The following is a 17743-nucleotide window of genomic DNA, read 5'->3' on the forward strand; positions in this document are numbered from 1 at the left end:
ATATTCATAATATCAAAAGCCAAACTGGGTTATTCCTCCTTCACATCACTGATCTCAAAAACCCCTCAGTCAGATTAACTACTCCAAGGCACCTTTGCACTCACTTTGAAATGATTATAAATTAGGTTAAATTACCCCAGAGCTGTGATTTTCTTCCATCAGTTTTGACTTATGAGTCAAATTAGTTCGAACTCAGCAGTAGAAAAGTTCCTCTTTTGATTTTGTGGTGGATTTATTGGAACACTTTGCTTATTTTTCATTTCTCTTTTGGGGTGTCCATGTCAAATACATTTTAAAAAAACAACAGGAAAGAGAAGTGTTGAGAGCAAATCCAGCACAGTCTGGGAAATGAGTGGTGATGGTGATATGGGAAAATCACTTGGAATTCAGAGCTGCTGAGAAATGACAGCAAGACAGAACCACCTCAAACACTCCACCAGCAGGAGCAGCCTTCATTTATTCCTGTACAGAATCTCAGGATGATTTGGGTTGGGAGGGACCTTAAAACCCATCCCATTCCACGGGCAGGGACACCTTCCACTATCCCAGATTGCTCCAACCTGGCCCTGGGCACTTCCAGGGATGGGGAGCCACAGCCTGTGCCAGTTTTTCACCCTTAAATGAACAGGTTATCCTTAGTTTTACCCCAACAGATTAAATTAAGCAGACAAGACATTGGAAAAATTGAAGAAATGCATAGAAATGCTCCAAAGGGTCTTCAAAAAGGTTTTGTTCTAGTCATTAAAGGTGAGGAAACACGAACTGGCACAAATATTTAAATAATTTTTACTCCAGTCAAGGGAGACAGAGGTGTAGCCACGCAATTAAACGCTGCCCTGACTTGCTCGGCAGCAACACTTTAGAAATTGAAAATGTGCTTTTTGGCACATGCAGCTGTACACAACTGCAGGAGTCAACCTGGGAGAGAGCCTGGGTGTACATGCAAACAGATGATTCACTTAAAAGGGATGCTTCCCGAAAATACGTACCCAAAGTGGAGCGATGTTCCCAAATCCAGCCCTCCTGGGCAGCTCAGGAGGTTTAAGGAACGGGAATTTGTCCCTGTGATGTCCAAGGGACACTTTATGTAACTGGGATGATGGACAACAGGCTATCACATCCCTCTGGGTATGCTTTTGGGACTGGAATAAGAATTCGTAGGAGGAACAGACACAACAGGGCAGGTGGAAACGTGCCAGGCTGGGTCAAGGAGGATATTGTGTCTGAAGGAGCAAGGAATGCGATACAGTATAGAGCTTGGCAAGAGAGGGAGAAATGGTTTGGATTGAAATAAAAGATAAAAAAGACCAAAGAAGGAAGATAGGGAACTATTGTAGCCCATCTGGAGGAAATCAAAAAGCAGCCAGGAATATTGATGCAGATGGAAAAGCCTCGTGTTGGCAAAGGGATGTGGTGAGGAGAGTTGGGATGGTGCACGAGGCACGGGGCTCTCCCACCTGCTGGATTTCACTTATTCCCTGATTTTTTAGGCTTTTTGAAAAGTTTCTGACCCCCAGCCAATGTTTCTCCTGCTCTCTGCAGCTCTTGAGGCCACCAGCCCAGAGGACATCGGGCCGTCCTCCTCCTTGGCCCTGCCCTGAGGTCACCTCAGTGATCCAGATCCAGCTTAAAACAACCCCTCTGGGTTAAACTTTAAAAAAAAAAGTGATTAAAATCCTGGTGAATTCCCCAGGATGGTTCAAAGGAGGTGGGAAAGGGAAGGAGCAGCCAGGGATGGAGATGGTGGGATCACCTTTCTGTGGGGCTGTGGATGATGATCATCTAATCCCACTGAAAATACAACACAGCGTTTTTCCAGAGGAACAGGATCCCTGCTCCCTCCTGGACATCTGGAGGCAATATGGGAGGGGAGGTCAGCAGCCCCACACAGGGGGGAAAAAATTCATTTAAAAATACATGAATAAAGTCCCAACATTTAAAGGTATGTAGCACACAGGATGATACAATTTCATTAAAATGAACTCTGCATTTGGAGCTTTGGCAGCTTCAAAGCCCTGGCCCTGCTCTGTTTTGGGAAGAAAAAAGCCCCCCTGGGGTCACCTCCGTGCTGTGGTCAGGTTGGCCAGGCCTCCAGTGCAGCAGGTGCCAAAGGCTCCCACATGTTCCTGGCTCCTCTGGTTGGACTGGAGTCGACTGGGAAGATTTCTGGGTCCTGGCGCAAACAGAGCCATGGGACTGAGCAAGGCAAAGCCAGCGAGCTGAGCAGGAATTGGATGGGGATGGTTGTCCAGAGCAGCTGTGGCTGCCCCTGGATCCCTGGAAGTGTCCAAGGCCAGGTTGGACAGGGCTTGGAGCATCCTGGGACACTGGAAGGTGTCCCATGTCAGGGGTGGAATGGGATCACCTTTAAGATCCTTTCCAATCCAAACCTCCCCTGGCCCAGCCTGAGGCCGTTCCCTCTCCTCCTGTCCCTGTTCCCTGCCAGCAGAGCTCGACCCCCCCGGCTGCCCCCTCCTGTCAGGGACTTGTGCAGAGCCACAAGGTCCCCCCGGAGCCTCCTTTGCTCCAGCCTGAGCCCCTTTCCCAGCTCCCTCATGACAATTCCTCCTCATCATCTTCCTGGTTATAGGAAAATACATCCTGCAGAGACACTGAAAACAAGCAGGATCAAAAAAAGGTGCCTGGATCACCCACAGGCCATCTGCTGACCGAGATGGCACCACTGCATGAGGTGACAGTGAGAACCAGCACTTAGAAATTAATTTGTCCCATTTTCAGACAAATTGGTACCATTTTCAAATGGAAAAAAGCCCCACAAGCTTTAAATGATGGAAAGAAGCTGACAGTGCCACGGGAAGGCAGCAAAGCTGCAGACGTGCTTCTCATCAGGATCAGGTCAGGCCCTCTCCAAAAGAGCCTCGAAATTCCCAAAACCTCACAGGCAGGTGCTGCAGATGCATTGAAAATACTCAGCTCTGACTGGCAGGAGGTCAAGAGATAAAAATAGGGAGAGCATCCGGAAGGAGCCACCCCAGGGAGGGAGCAGGAGCAGGAGGGAAGAGCTGTTTGTGTTCAGGAGCAAGGCTGGCACAAAGATCACGGGCAAAAACTGGCCAGAGGCATCTGGGACAGGAGGACAAGGCTCAGAGACGGGGGTGGGATATTTATCCAAAAGAATGGATGCTGGGAGAAAAGCTGGATGAGGTGGGCCTTACAGAACCAGGGATTTGGCCTTCCTGAGCCGTGAGGGAACCTCAACCCTCATGGTCCAGCCTCTCATTCCTGTGTTTCCATGGTCCTGACAACAAATAGCAGGACAACTAAAAAAAATGTACACGCAAATAAAATAAAATCATCCACACAAATAAAATAAAATCATCCAGATAAAAAAACCCACACAGATAAAAAAATAATATATTAAAAGTAAAATAAAATAAAATCATCCACACAAATAAAATAAAATCATCCAGATTAAAAAACCCACACAGATAAAAAAATAATATATTAAAAGTAAAATAAAATAAAATCATCCACACAAAATAATACAGATAAAAAACCCCACACAGATAAAAAAATAATATATTAAAAGTAAAATAAAATAAAATCATCCACACAAATAAAATCATCCAGATTAAAAAAAAAATCACAGATAAAAAAATCATACAATAAAATAAAATCAAATAATCCACACAAATGAAAAAAAATCACAGATAAAAAAATGATAAAATAAAATAAACCCATGCACACTTATAAAAATATCATACACCATCCCAAGGCAGCCCCAGTGCAGAGCTGGGGTGTGGAGAACTTTGGGGAATTCCAATCCAAGCCTGTGTGTGGATGGAAACCACGAGCTGGGGCAGAGCAGTGGCTGGGGTGGGTTTGGGTGCAGTTTATGATTACGGGGGAGGAGGATGGGGTTTATTTCTGTCTTGTTTTGGCTGGGTTTGGTGTTGTGGGTTTTGGACTGCCCTATTCCCAGGAGCTCCAAACTGCTTATTTGGGGTTTTGTCAGCTGGGGCAACACCTTCTTTAAGAAATGCCTTTGGAAAGCAGAGCCAATCCATTTCTGAATCCCGAATATGAGCTGACACCACAAAGCCAGAATATTCCATATCCATAATATTCCAGGCTTTGCTCTTAACACCACAAGGAAAGGTCTGGTGGAGGGTTCCCAGGTGGGAATCCACAACAAGGAAAGTCCCTGGGTCAAAATTTGAATTTTGAGAGGGGCAATCCCATGCAGCTCTAAACTCCATCAGTAGGAATTTTTGTTCCTCAGCATGTTGGATGCTCTGTTCCTTTCCCTTCCCTGTCTGGTAACCAAACCATGGCTCTATTCCAGTGCCAGGGAAGTTTGCTGCTGCTTTACCCCCTCATCCACCTGCCAGGTGAGTTGTCACACACAATCAGGTAATGTTTTAAAAACACTTTTAGATCTTCACACATGAGGTGCCATAAAAGTGCAAAATGCTGTTGCTGGTCGGCAGAAAGCTTGAAACGCCCATGCCACAAGGAATCATTACCAACAGCAAGGAAAAATCCACCTTTGTAAGATGGAAAGGTCTCCTGAATTTCTTCGCTGGGGATGCAAATCATCCCTGCAGTGCCTGTACTGCGGGGCTGGAGTGGGTCCAGGGCAGGGAACGGAGCTGGGAAGGGGCTGGAGCCCCAGGAGAGGCTGAGGGAGCTGGAAAGGGGCTGGAGCCCCAGGAGAATTCCTGAGGGAGCTGGGAAGGGGCTGGAGCCCCAGGAGAATTCCTGAGGGAGCTGGGAAGGGGCTGGAGCCCCAGGAGAGGCTGAGGGAGCTGGGAAGGGGCTGGAGCCCCAGGAGAGGCTGAGGGAGCTGGGAAGGGGCTGGAGCCCCAGGAGCAGCTGAGGGAGCTGGGAAAGGGGCTCAGGCTGGAGCAAAGGAGGCTCAGGGGGGACCTTGTGGCTCTGCACAAGTCCCTGACAGGAGGGGGCAGCCGGAGGGGGATGTCGGGCTCTGCTCCCAAGGACAGAGGAGGCAGCTGAGGGTCTGAGCTCTCCTGCTGTGCTCGGCTGGGAGGGAGGGATGGATCCAAACCCTGCAATTACTGCCTGGCCTCTGGAAAAAGCTCAGAATCTCTCTGTCCCTCAGGCTCCCCCTGCTTTACGAACTGCCTGTGACACACCATCAGGCTGCTCCAAAGGCTGGGGTCTGCACTTCTGGCTCGGCAGCACTGCCAGAGGTCACAGGGAATATTGCCCCTGTGATGAGGGCCCTCTGCTCCTCTGTTTCCCAGCATCAGCGAGGCAAAAACTTCTATTAACACTCACGAGGGTGACAGCACCCACTGGGGATGTGCAAAGCCCCAACATTGGTTTATAAAGTGAAAATTTCGGTGGTGCATAGGGGAAAAAAAAATAATAAAGCCATTAATCCAAACGCCATTTGCATTTCCACGCAAATCATCCCTCAAACCCGATTTGAAAAAGGTCTGCACCCCCTCTGCTGGGCTGCTCCTGATGCGCAAACATTTACCCGAAGGCAAATGCCGGAGGGAGAGCCCGGGAGCGGCTCTGAGCGTCCTGGAGAGAAGGAGGAGAAGGAGGAGGAGGAGGAGGAACTTTGCACCGGGGAGCAGCTCCTCGCTGTCCTGCGTTGGACACGAGCACGGGGTGCGGAACGTTCCCAGGGGAGCTTGGCCTGCCGGACACGGAGAGCATCGACAGCTCTTGTGCACCCACCCCGGGGAAAACAATGGGGAAAAAGGTTCAGAGGAATGGGAACAGACTCCTGAAATAAAGATGGATGAGGAAAGCTGGGAAGCGTTGGCTTTGCTGTGTACAGAAAACACAAGGATAAAGGCAGTAAAAATCCCCAGAGGTTATTCTGCATACGACCATTATCCACTGTTTTCCGTGCCCATGAAGAATAAAAGTAGAAGAAATCCGCTCAGTTCACAGCAAGAGGGATTTCTGTCAGATACTTAGAAAAAACAAGGTAATTTTATACTCAAATACCCCAGAGTCTCCTCCCTAAAAACCAGTGTGGGATGGAGAACAAACCAGAGGGGTGGACATGGAAAAGAAGGCAGTTCCAGGGCAGTGTTTCCCTAACAAACCTTCCCGTTTTAGTTGAAATTCAAAGCCAAATTTCTGCTTTTAAGATTAAGAATTAAAAATGGGTAAAACCAGGTTTTGCTGAATTGCTTGTACTAGCAATCTAGTGGAAGTATAAAATAGTATAAAATCTAATTTCCACTGGAAAATATTTTTATCAATTGACTTTGCCAACTGAAGTAATAAAAAAACAAAACCCCAACCCAAAAATCCTATAAACCTCAACCAGTAAGTCCCACTCTGCTCTCCACATCTCATTTGCCCAGAGTCAAACTGATGTCCCCGGGCTGTCAGTGCCATCACTGGGTGTGACCCACACGGGACCCCACTGTCCCTGCTCCAACCCACACCCAGCATTTCCTCACTGCTGTCTTGTTCTTCACCTTACTCCAAATTATTCCAGCCACAACATCTGAAAGGGAAACTCTCAACCTGTTTTTTTTCCCATAGTTTGAATATTCATGGACTTTTTCCCCCCATTTAAATTCAACTACCTTTTGGGGATTTTTCCCCCAGTCCTCACATATTAAATCTTCCAGACCACATGGGTGAGGACCACGGAATGGTGTCCCGCAGATGTGCCAGAGGAGGGAGAAGCTGGGATGTGGCTGAGCCTGTCCCAGGACCTCAGAATATGCAGGAAAGGGAGGTGGAGTTGGCTGGAAACAACCTGAGCTTGGCCAGCCAGACCTTCACAAACTCCAGGCAACACACTGGGGTGTCTTAGGTCGTTTTCTGTCCATTGAAATGGTGATTATTTATCCAAGTAGATACACAGCAGTTACAGTCGAGCTACAGTTGCTGGAATTTTAAACTGACCTAAGAGAAATCACCCTCTACATCCACCAAGGGTTTGGAAGCTCTCGCTTGCCCCTTTAGTGACACTTGTGTGACACTTTAATGACACTTGGAGCTTGTATGTCTACCCAGCCTCTAATACAGATCATAACAGGAATATTTTGGAGCTCACACAGCGACACAACCCCCTCTGAACATTTACAGCCTCTTTTAGCAAATGTCTTTGTTAGAAGGAAGAAATGAAGCTCTTTTGTTTGCTGGGCTGAGGAGCCCTGGGTTGCTGACAGATGTGCAGCTGAAGAGCTTTTCTGCTCCACAGAAGTTATTATGTGCAAGAAAACAACTCTGGGTGATGAATCACAACTGTCAGGGATGATGACAAAAATAATTGAGCTCACATTTGGGCTTGGGTGCATCTGCAGAAAAGCTGCAGAGAAGCAGCACAACGCAGAGCCCTCGATGTTTGGCTGCACTTGGGGAGTGGGGCTCAGGATGGGACCAGGGGCTGCGGCAGAGCAGGGATCAGCCAGGCTTCCCTGTGGGGAACGGGATTGCTCCGTGAGGTGGGAATAAGGCAATCTCCAGCCCATGATCCCAGCTCTCAGTGAGGAAGTGCCTGTGGAGAGATCAAATCACTGCCAGGGCACTGAGCTGTGACCGCACAGACTCTGCTGGGGGAGGGCAGCAGCACCTGGAAACACCAGGGGAGCTCAGTGAACACCTTAGGGATCACAGCATAAACTGAGTGGGAAGGGACCCACTGGATTATGGATCCAGCTCCTGCCCTGCACTGACACCCCATCAATCCCACCCTGGGCATCCCTGGCAGCGCTGTCCAAACGCTCCTGGAGCTCTGGCAGCCTCGGGGCTGTGCCCCTTCCCTGGGGAGCCTCGGCAGTGCCCAGCACCCTCTGGGGGAAGAGCCTTTCCCAATATCCAACCTAAACGTCCCTGGCACAGCTCCAGCCACTCCCTCTTACCTTGTTCCTGTCACAGAGAGCAGAGATCAGTGTCTGCTCTTCCTCTTGTGAGGAAGTTGTAGGATGCAGCCCCCCATTCGCAGGCATGGCTGCTGACATGCTTCCCACGCCATCCCACAGCTCCGGGAGCAGAATTCCGTGTGCACCAGCAAACCTCTTGTGTGGCAGCATTTGAAGTGCAGACTTAGAAATGGGGATGCTGCAGGTCAGCCTGGGATGAGTTGAATCAGAAGGGAAACATCATTCAGGATTCAGTAGTCGGGGAAAAGGAAAAAAATCCTAAAATCATAAAGTGGTTTGGGATGGAAGGGACCTTAAAGCCCATCCAGTTCCACCCCTGCCAGGGGCAGGGACACCTTCCACTATCCAAGGTCACTCCAAGCCCCAGTGTCCAGCCTGGCCTGGGGCACTGCCAGGGATCCAGGGGCAGCCCCAGCTGCTCTGGGCACCCTGTGCCAGGGCCTGCCCACCCTCCCAGGGAACAATTCCTTCCTAGAAATACGTATAGACATGCTGGCCTATAATATCCCATAATCCATTAATCCAAACCCGATGTATGACACGAGCAGCTACATGTGCATGCCTGTAAAATTCAATTTGCATCATTTATAAATGCAGCCCTTTGTTGTAGCAACTGCTGCTGCATATGTCATGGAAAAATATAAATCAACAAAATAATAGGATTGACTCCCATTCCAAGCTTTCCTATTACCCCCTCATGAGGGGCTAAGCCCTTCCCAAGGGATTTGGGAGGCCCTTTGGCCAGCAAGGCCCTACCATAAAGCCTCCAAGAACAGCCTCAAATTAAAGGACAATTTCCCCATTCCAGCACTGCTCCAACCTGCTTGGAAGATGCCAAGCAGCCCCCTAAACCTCTGATTATTATTTCTTCCAGATGCTCCCCTCATGCGGGGGCTGTCTGGATGCCTTTGATCCATTAAAATTCCAGCTCTGGCCATGGCTGAGGGCTGGATCTCTCCCTTTGCTGCTCCCTTCCCTGTCAACATCCATTATGGAAAGCCCAGTGCTCCCCTGGCCACGGGCACCACCTCCAGCAGCAGCAGGATGAAAGGGCTGAGGAATGGGAAGGACAGGAGATGGGGAAGGATGGCAGAACATCTGGGAGAAGTTAAATTTTCATTCATCATGGCTGTGGCCTGCTGACAACAGCTGGGTTCCTGCCTCGCATTCAGCTCTTCCCTTGCAGGGACAGCCTTCCAAGGCTGCCTTTGGAAATGGTGTTAACAGATGGATGGAGCTGGAAAAGCCACCAGGGCAGCAGCAAAGTGAAAAGGACCAGGTTAGGATTAATCCTGATGGATTCCTACTGGATCCAGGCTTTACAAACGAGGCCCCGTGGCCCAGGTAATCAATATTGCAGATCCAGCACTCGCCCAGCCCTGGGGCGGTGGGAGAGGAGCTGCTTCAGGAACCAAAGGAAGCTGCAAGACTCCCGGGGTTTTATTCCTCACACTCCTACTGCAAACCATCCTCTCCCAGCATTTCTGTGCTTGGAGGGAAACGTTCTCCATGGATTCCTGGCAAATGGAATTGCAACGTGTGTGTACCCAATAAAGGATCTTATATCAGCTGCAGCTCCAGCTCTTTTCCCTGACACACTTGCCTTTGCTAATTCCAAGCAATCCAATATAAAATATATCCTGCTCCACTGCTGGGCTGATGGAATAGCCTGGAGAAAGCTTCAGAAAGCCACAGGGCAGGTGGCTGCAGCACTATTTTTTCCCAGGTATTTCATTAATCCAAGAGAAAGCAAGGAGATTTACTGGATTTTAAACAGTTCCTTCAGATATTCCCTAAAATCAAGCAGTGCTTCAAAACTAGCAGCGACTCCTGGATTGCAGCTAGCTGTCATCCTCAAAATCTGCTTAAAGGTCTGGGAAGTCTCTTTCTGGGGAGGAACCAAAAGATGACAGGAGAGTATTTCTCAACCTAGTTAGGTTCCACAGGGATTATAAATAATCCAGACATTTTTGGTATCTTTGGGCTCAGGGACTCACTGAGCCAAATCACTTCTCTGACTGTAGCCAAGTACATTTTCTGTGTCCAGCTTTTCCTAGGGATATTCAGGAATGACCTTTAAGCTTTCAGGCTGTATTTCTGTGACCTAGAAAAATCAAGGTATAGCAGAGACTTGACATGTTTGCTCTTTGCAGCAGAACACTGTGGTTGTTTTGTGCTGGGTTCTCCCAGAGTCATTCCAAAACAGATATTCATTCCGAACCGCCTTTTTTCTTCCCAAACTTCACCAAAAATAAAACATATTTCAGTCTCTGAGGATGGATTTGACTTCCTCACATCGTCCAAACGATCAGGATGTTACCAGCAGCTGTGAAGAGGGGAAAATAAATCCAAGCCCTGTGCATGGATCATCATCACCCCATCAGGATAATCCACAGGTGCTGGGGGAGAGTGGAGCAGCCTGACATGCCCTGCTGGAGCTTTGGGTTTCTCCTGCCCGGGAACAAAGGATTTCTTGTTTGGTCAGACCTTGCACTGAACTCTTCCACCCCGAAGCAGCCCTGCTCCTCTCCCTCCCACTTTCACCCTTTCCCTGGGGCATCCTCCTTGTGCGGGGAGTCAGCCCTGCTCTGGAAGCAGGCGGGGATTTGGTTTCTCACAAGACATCCATGGTGGATTTTTCCAGACTTGGCTCGATCCTGCTTGGAATAAACATCCAGGGTTGGATTTGGAGCCTGCAGGTATATCCCACGCGTGTCCCTGTGCAGCCTGGGGTCTCAGCAGGTTTGTTTCAGCTTCTGCAGAGCTCCCAGGGCTTGGAATTTTCACATCTCATTGAAACAATCTTTGCTTTTTGCTTTCTTCCTCCACTCGTGAAAACCAAGATAAATTCACAGACCTCACTGCCAGCCTGGGGGGGTTTTTTCCCCCTAAGGATGAACCCGACCTGTGCATTTCCAGCTCTGATATTTCTGACTACATTCCTACAGCCTCCAAAATCAGCTCCTTGCCCTGTCTGGCAGCACTTCAGGTTGAAATTATAATGTTGGGGAAGCTGGTTAATGTCAGGGCCTGCTCCAGGGCACAGTCCCCGTTTCAGGCCATCCCACTAAATTAAAGTTTGTGGGATTTTAGTGGGAGCCCAAGCCAGCATCCTTAAGCTTCAGAAAATGAACATGCCACTGTAACCAAAACCAATTCCCAGGGAAACTCCTCTGACAGCAATGCTGGATACAGAAATCCCAACTGATTTTTGGGGAAGTTGTACCTTTCCAGAGCTGGAGCTCCCAGGCAGTTTGTGCTCCTCATCCAGCCTCTCCAGCTCCCAAAAAACCACACAATCCCACCGGCAGAGGATTCTGTGAATCTGCCCTGCTCCGTACCTGCTGCTATTCCCAACCTGCAGCACAAAGTGTTTTCCACTCCTGGGATGCAAGTAGAATATCCAGGAATTCTTGATCTGCTGGAGATGGGAATGCACGGATTTTATTTCCTAAATCAGCTGAATTAAATGCCTAATTCCTGGCTGATTAGAGGCACGTGAAGTGAGGAAAGGAAATCGTGCTACTGACAGCAAGGGGTGAGCAGGGCTTTGGAAGGAGACTCCCAGGGGAAAAGGCTTCATTTGATTCCAGAGTGCAAAGGAGCACATGATAGATTTAGTGTCTGATTATTACAAATTAACCATAAATTGAAAGCCAGACAGTTTCCTGTTAACGGGGAGGAGATGGAATATTAAGCACTTCATGCAATTATGAGGAATTGTTTCCATTTGGCATAAATCATTCTCCAGCCCCCATTATCTGCCTGGAAAAAGCACAAGTGTCTTGGCTTCTCCACATAAATAACTGCCTTGAAAATTCTTCTTGCAGGGTCTGTGAGTGATGGGCTAATCCTGTTATGAGATTTTAATGCCAAATTACATATTCAGCCTGGAATGATATTATTTAAACTCCTTCCCAGACGAGCAGCACAATCAGAGTTTTTCACTGCAGACATTTTTTCCCTAATATCCTTTCCACAGACAGGGCTGTCAGTGGCAGACAATGCCAGCAGTAACCCATGGACAAAGCTCCTGGAGCATCAAACTGCCCTCAGATATTCCTGATTATGTTTTGATATCTCTGCACAAATGGAGCAGGATCCGAGCAGGATGAATGAGTAACTCATCCCCAAGCACAGGAGGGACTCCACCAAAGGGTGATTTCTGTATTGCTTTTGCAAAAAAAAGCCAAAATATTCTTCATTTCCCAGGCATATTCCATTTAGGAATAGCAATGGATCAGAGAGGGGAACTTTTAAAACTGACAATGAAATGTTGAACAGCTGCTCTTGGGTAAAGGCTAAAGGCAGTAAGATAAAACTGATAACCTTGACTTGATCCAACTATTATGCCATGACCTCATCTACCTTTACATTAGTTGCTAACAAATTGTTCTTGTCATATTTGACTATTTATGACAACAAACTTCGATTTACAAGTGAGAAAACCCACAGAAATCAGTTTGCTTTACAGCTAATAATAATATTGTAATTTATTAATTAAGTACAACTCTGTATAATCAGTAACATCTGAAAGGTGCAGCTACAGAAGATCTACTTCACCACAAGACCTGATAATTTTTAATTACTCTTTAAATTAAATATTATTTAATAAATAAATTAAATAAGATCCCTAATTTTAAAAAATTTTTGCTCCATAGTTAAAAATAAAACACAGCAAAATGTATAAAACTGGATATAGATTTCTATAAACGTGGCTTTATAATTAAAGCTGGTTAAACCTAGTCCTAGCATTAGCTGGGACAAGATGAATAGCAGTTTCCCAGCTCCCTGGCTTCCCATGGGTTTCCCTTATGCCAATCCAGAGCTCAGCTCCCACAGAAGATGATAAATCTCCTCAGCAAAGCCAAAATGCTCCCAGATCTGCCATGGGAAGGAAGGTGCAGCCAGAGCAGTCCGGGGGATCTGTGCAGTGACAGGCGATGGACCATGACAAAGGGTTTCCTTTGGTCCCACACAGATGGGAACCACTGGAAATTCTGATTGCTCCCAAATTCCTGGTTCGGGAGGGGGAGTGGCAGCTCTGGCTTTAATCAAGAGAGCCAGGCGGCCACGGCGAACTCGATCAAAACCGATGGATATTTGAACTGCCAGAGGGCAGGCTTGGATTAGGGATTGGGAAGGAATTCCTGGCTGGGAGGGTGGGCAGGCCCTGGCACAGAGTGCCCAGAGCAGCTGGGGCTGCCCCTGGATCCCTGGCAGTGCCCAAGGCCAGGCTGGACATTGGGGCTGGGAGCAGCCTGGGACAGTGGGAGGTGTCCCTGCCACGGCACGGGTGGAATGGGATGGGATGGTTTGGGCTGTAAGGTCCCTCCCAACCCGGTGTGGGATTCTTGTCTCTGATAATGACAATTAAAGGCACCGAGGCAGCTGAGCTCACCTGGATCCAGAGCCCAGGTGAGGTGGAATAAAGCCCGAGCCTGTCCTTCCCGATGGAAAGCACCCGATGCCGGCTGTGGCAGCAGGGGAGCGCTGAGGGAGCTGCCCACTGCTGCCAGGCTAGGGGACAAAAGCCAAGGGCTGGGGGGGGGTGGCTGCCCCAAAATTCTGGTGTTCAGCTCGCAGGACACTGCCCCTGCCCTGCAGGAGGGGAATGAGGGGACCTTTCCCACTTCCAGCCGCACACCTGGGCACAATCTGGCTCCCACTTCAACCAATTTTCCTTCAGCTGCTGATTGCAAAAAGAAAAGGCCTGTGCTTTGTTATTTACTGTTGAGCGTGGGCAGACACGGCAGGAGGGGTGGAGCTGAGTGATCCTGAAGGTCCCTTCCAGGACCTTTTTATTCTGCTGTCCTTAAGAGCCAGAGGTGAATCTCCCAAAGCAGAGGCCCGGAGCTGGCACTGCTCCATCAGCTGATGCAGTAACACCAATTAGGGTCCAGTCACTGCAACAGAAATTAATTTTAAAATATCTACCGTGGTGTAGAATCGGGGTTTGCCTGTGTCAGTATCACTGCACAGCAAAAAAAGATGGAAAGATTTAAACATTTAATTTCCTCCTTTCTTTTTAGCCTTACACAGGGAGGGAGAAGTTACTGGGAAACTCTTTGGTTTTCTTCTTTAAGGAATTAAGCTGCTGTGGTAAATCAAAACCACGTACCTTGAAATAATTGAATTAAAACAGATAAACGTTAAAAGTGAATCAAAATCTTGGAATTAAATGCTTAATAAAATCAACTTGCACCGAAAGCAGCAGCAGAATAACAGCGTTTGTAGCAGGTTTGTGTCTATGGCCCCAACTTTCCACCCTGAGCCCTGTTCCCAGTTCCTCCTCCAACACCAGCACTTCCCTCCCAGCGTCCTTTGACCCTGCTCAGCTTCACTTCCACGTTAAAACTCATGGACAAGGGGACGGAGCCTGTGAGAGGTGCCAGGAGCATTACCAAGTCTCCACCCAAGGCACTTCCAAGCGTTGCCTAGTGTCGGGAGGTTTTACATCAATTTTGGGATTATTTTCCTTGCACTTCATCCAAGCCAGGCAGTCTCCAAAGCTGGAGCATGGGAAAAAAAGCCATGGAATCAGTGGGGATGAAGAGGATTTGCCACCAAGAGCCTGAAGGCTCTGGGCAGGATGATTTTATTCCATTTACCTACAGCTGGAGTATGGCAACCCCTCAACACCACAGCAGCAAACTGGCAGCTCTCACCCCATTTAATGCAGATTTCCTGACCCTCTGGGTTAAGCTGAAACGCCATTTTTCAGCACATAAATTGGTTGTACTGGAATTTCCCTTCACCTTTATTTTCACTGCAGGTAAGAATATTATCTCCTACAATAACACTGAATTGTGAGATGTTTTTAAACCACATGTGAGGCTCTGTGACAAACCCTGATCCCTCCTGTGAGGACTCAGCAGCAGCTCCAGAGCCCTTCTTGTCCTGCCAGACACGAACTCTTTGGAGAAAGAGGAAGATGCTGCCACGTTGGTCTCTACTCTTGATTTACTCCACATCTTATTTGTTGTATTTTTAGGATCACAGCCTGGCAGCTCCTCCCCTCCACTTGCTGTCACCCCAAAAGCAATTCTCTTGCTCTGAAGGGTTCCTTTGGGTTTTACATGGACAATTTTGGCACAGCCCATTCCTGCAGGATTTATGGGATAGTTGCTATTTTTCCAGTCAACATAAATTAACTCCCCTCCTCTGGCTCCAGCTTTGGAGATTATATTTTCCTTAGCAAAGCACCCAGTGTTTTCCTGCGTGTTGCCATTGGAAATTCCAGCTTTCCCTTTCATTTGAGGCTTGCAGGAATTAATAAAGCTTCACTTAAAATCAGTTTAGAACGGCGGGCAAGGCCAAACCGTGCTGGATTCAGCAGCAAATACCTGCCCTGAGGAGATGCTTCTCCTCGCCCCCAACTCCTGCATTTTGCCTTTTCATTTCACTAATTAATCAGAGTGGTCATTTTGCCAGCCTGGCTCTTCCTGGGGAAATTCCCAGGATGGATGCGAATGGCCGTGGAAGGATTGGGGTGTTTTCTTTCTTTCTTTCCCATTGTCTTTTCCTTCCTCCCTGGCTGCCAGCTGATCACAGGGAGTGGAGTGTGCTCTTTAATTTCTCTGCAGTGACTCCACCAGCTCTGCCCTGTCACTGCCATTGGTCACAGCCCCTCAGAGCTGGATAATCCTCACAGATCACATTCCCAGGCATTCCTACAGTGCTGGGAACAAAGCTCAAGCACCAAGAAGTGTCCAGAGGAAGTGACTGCCGGGCAGGGAGCACCAGGAATGGAGAATTCAGGCTGACATTGACCTACAAATAAACATTAAAGTTGTGGTGGTGCCTTTTGTGCCTCGGAGGTGGGGATAAACCTCCCCCTGCCTGCCCTGAGCGAGGCACGAGGCTTGGCTTGGCCTTGAGTGGCAGGAGAAGCTCTTGTGCCTCCTTCCAGAGGGAAGGAACGGTGTGAGCACAAATTCCACATTGGAATATCCCCAGCTGGGCCTCACTGGGCAGAGCTGATCCACAGTGCAGCACTCAAGGGAAGAACAGTCCAAATGAAAGCTGACCTCAGCACACAGAGCCTTCCCTCTCCAAAAGCTGCCTGGAGAAACTGGGGATGCCCCTGGATCCCTGGAAGTGTCCAAGGCCAGGTTGGAGCACCCTGGGATAGTGGAAGGCATCCCTGACCATGGCAGGGGTGGAACAGGATGAGCTTTAGATTCCCTTCCATCCCAAACCATTCCAGGACTCTGCAGTTGGATCCACTCCCACCCTTGGTTGTGCTTCCAAGACAGTTTCATTCCTCAATCCTCAACAACACCTTAAGTACTGCTCCATTATTCACTCTACGTCTCCTCTAAACTTTAATACCTCCTCATGTGACCCCTAGCAGCAGGGAAATTGGCATCTGCTCCTTGTAGGAATGTAGCTCATGATCCATCACAGAGGTCTAGCCCAGGAAGGACAAGGGGAAGAGTCCTCACAAACCACCACAGGGTGATGACAGACAGCTGCTGTGGTAACGAGAGCCCAATCAATAATTCACTTGATATTGCTGCTGCAATTAATCAGGAGAAATTAGCAGGGCTTTAATGTGGCACTAACACACGTTTCCTGGCACATAAATTGTCATTTAGCAATGAATGCACCGTGGTTTTACCTCACAGCTGCCCCGGCTCTGCAGGCACACGGGATCCATCAGAGCTGCAGCATCCAGCAGAGCTGGAAAGATTTCAAAGGGAGATGGGAGGCTCATCTGCCCAGCTTGGGCTGGTCCCTCACCCTCTCCCCAGGTTACTCAGGGCTGTTCTGACTTCAGGACAAAATATCTGTACGAGATTTGCTGATTCTCCTTTTTCATTCTCCACAAGAAGCTTGTGGTTGTTCAAATTCCTGCACCCAAATACACTGGAAAGGCAGCCTGATCCCCACCCAGGGGCTGGTTAAATACAGATAACAAGCTGAAGAAGTTGTAAAATTACTCTGAACTCACCCATCACACCAAAAAGTAATATTTTCATAACCAGCAAGCTCCACAGAGAAAAGTACTTCTACCTTCTATGCTCAGAGATGCTAAACTGGGCAGATATAAAGGCTCAGGGCATGTCCTGCAGAAGGGACCCACCTGTGGAAGGTGTTTGGGGTGGGTGGGGCCCTAAAATCCTAATTCAGGGTGCCCTATGGGGTATCAGTAAATTGTTGCTGTCAGGAGAACAGGGAATTATTCTCAGGAAAACAAAATAAAACCTCAAACTGCTTCCCTGTCATGCCCCAAAATCTGGGGTGTTATACGATGCCCCGTGGAGCATCTAAGGAGAATTCCTGGTTATCTCAGAGCCATAGGAGATCCCAAACTCCCTGACAGTGCTCCAACTTCACATGGTGGTGCTGGCAGAGCCCCCACAGCCCCTCCGGGCTCCACTTCCAGGCAAACCTTCCAACATTTAGGGCTGTTCACGCCAGCAAAACAAGGGAGCTGACCTCGGGATTTCGAGATCGTTCCTTGTTTTATTTTTCATTTAAATTTTTAAAAAATTAAAAAAAAAAAAAAGGAAGAGAAAAAAAAGAAAGCCAAACACAAAAGAGCCAGAGAATGCACTTTGCCTCGGGCATCGATCTCATTAAGAATTGCCTCACACCTCTTTCTCATGCTCAGAGTCAAATGAAAGATTTGTTTGATTTCCTCGCTCTGCAAACAGCCCTCATAAAACTCGTGCCGTTCTCTCACCTCCCTTTCAAGTGCTGTCTTTTTGTCCTTGGATGCTCTAAATTATTAACATATTTTACAGCGTGCCCGAGATAAAAGAGATCTTCCAGCCTGAGTTCTCTCACCCCTGGTGGAGGTTATTGCTCGCTGGGTACCTTTGATCACCCTCCTTGTTGGATGTGGAGCCACAGGACACCCCTGGTGAGAAAAGGAGCAGGAGGAAGGA

The 17743-nt window shown here is 48.3% G+C and overlaps 1 long non-coding RNA gene across 1 annotated transcript in view; it reads right to left on the minus strand.

The window, feature by feature from the left end:
- LOC109145907 overlaps nt 1-17743 on the minus strand; it is a 42805-nt gene that overhangs the window by 9074 nt on the left and 15988 nt on the right. The window contains exon 2 of the long non-coding RNA XR_002047590.3: nt 7827-8037. This is a non-coding gene — a long non-coding RNA (uncharacterized LOC109145907). The remainder of the gene's footprint in view (nt 1-7826; nt 8038-17743) is intronic.

Source organism: Corvus cornix, chromosome 8 (assembly GCF_000738735.6).
Source record: "Corvus cornix cornix isolate S_Up_H32 chromosome 8, ASM73873v5, whole genome shotgun sequence".
Taxonomy (NCBI): domain Eukaryota; kingdom Metazoa; phylum Chordata; class Aves; order Passeriformes; family Corvidae; genus Corvus; species Corvus cornix.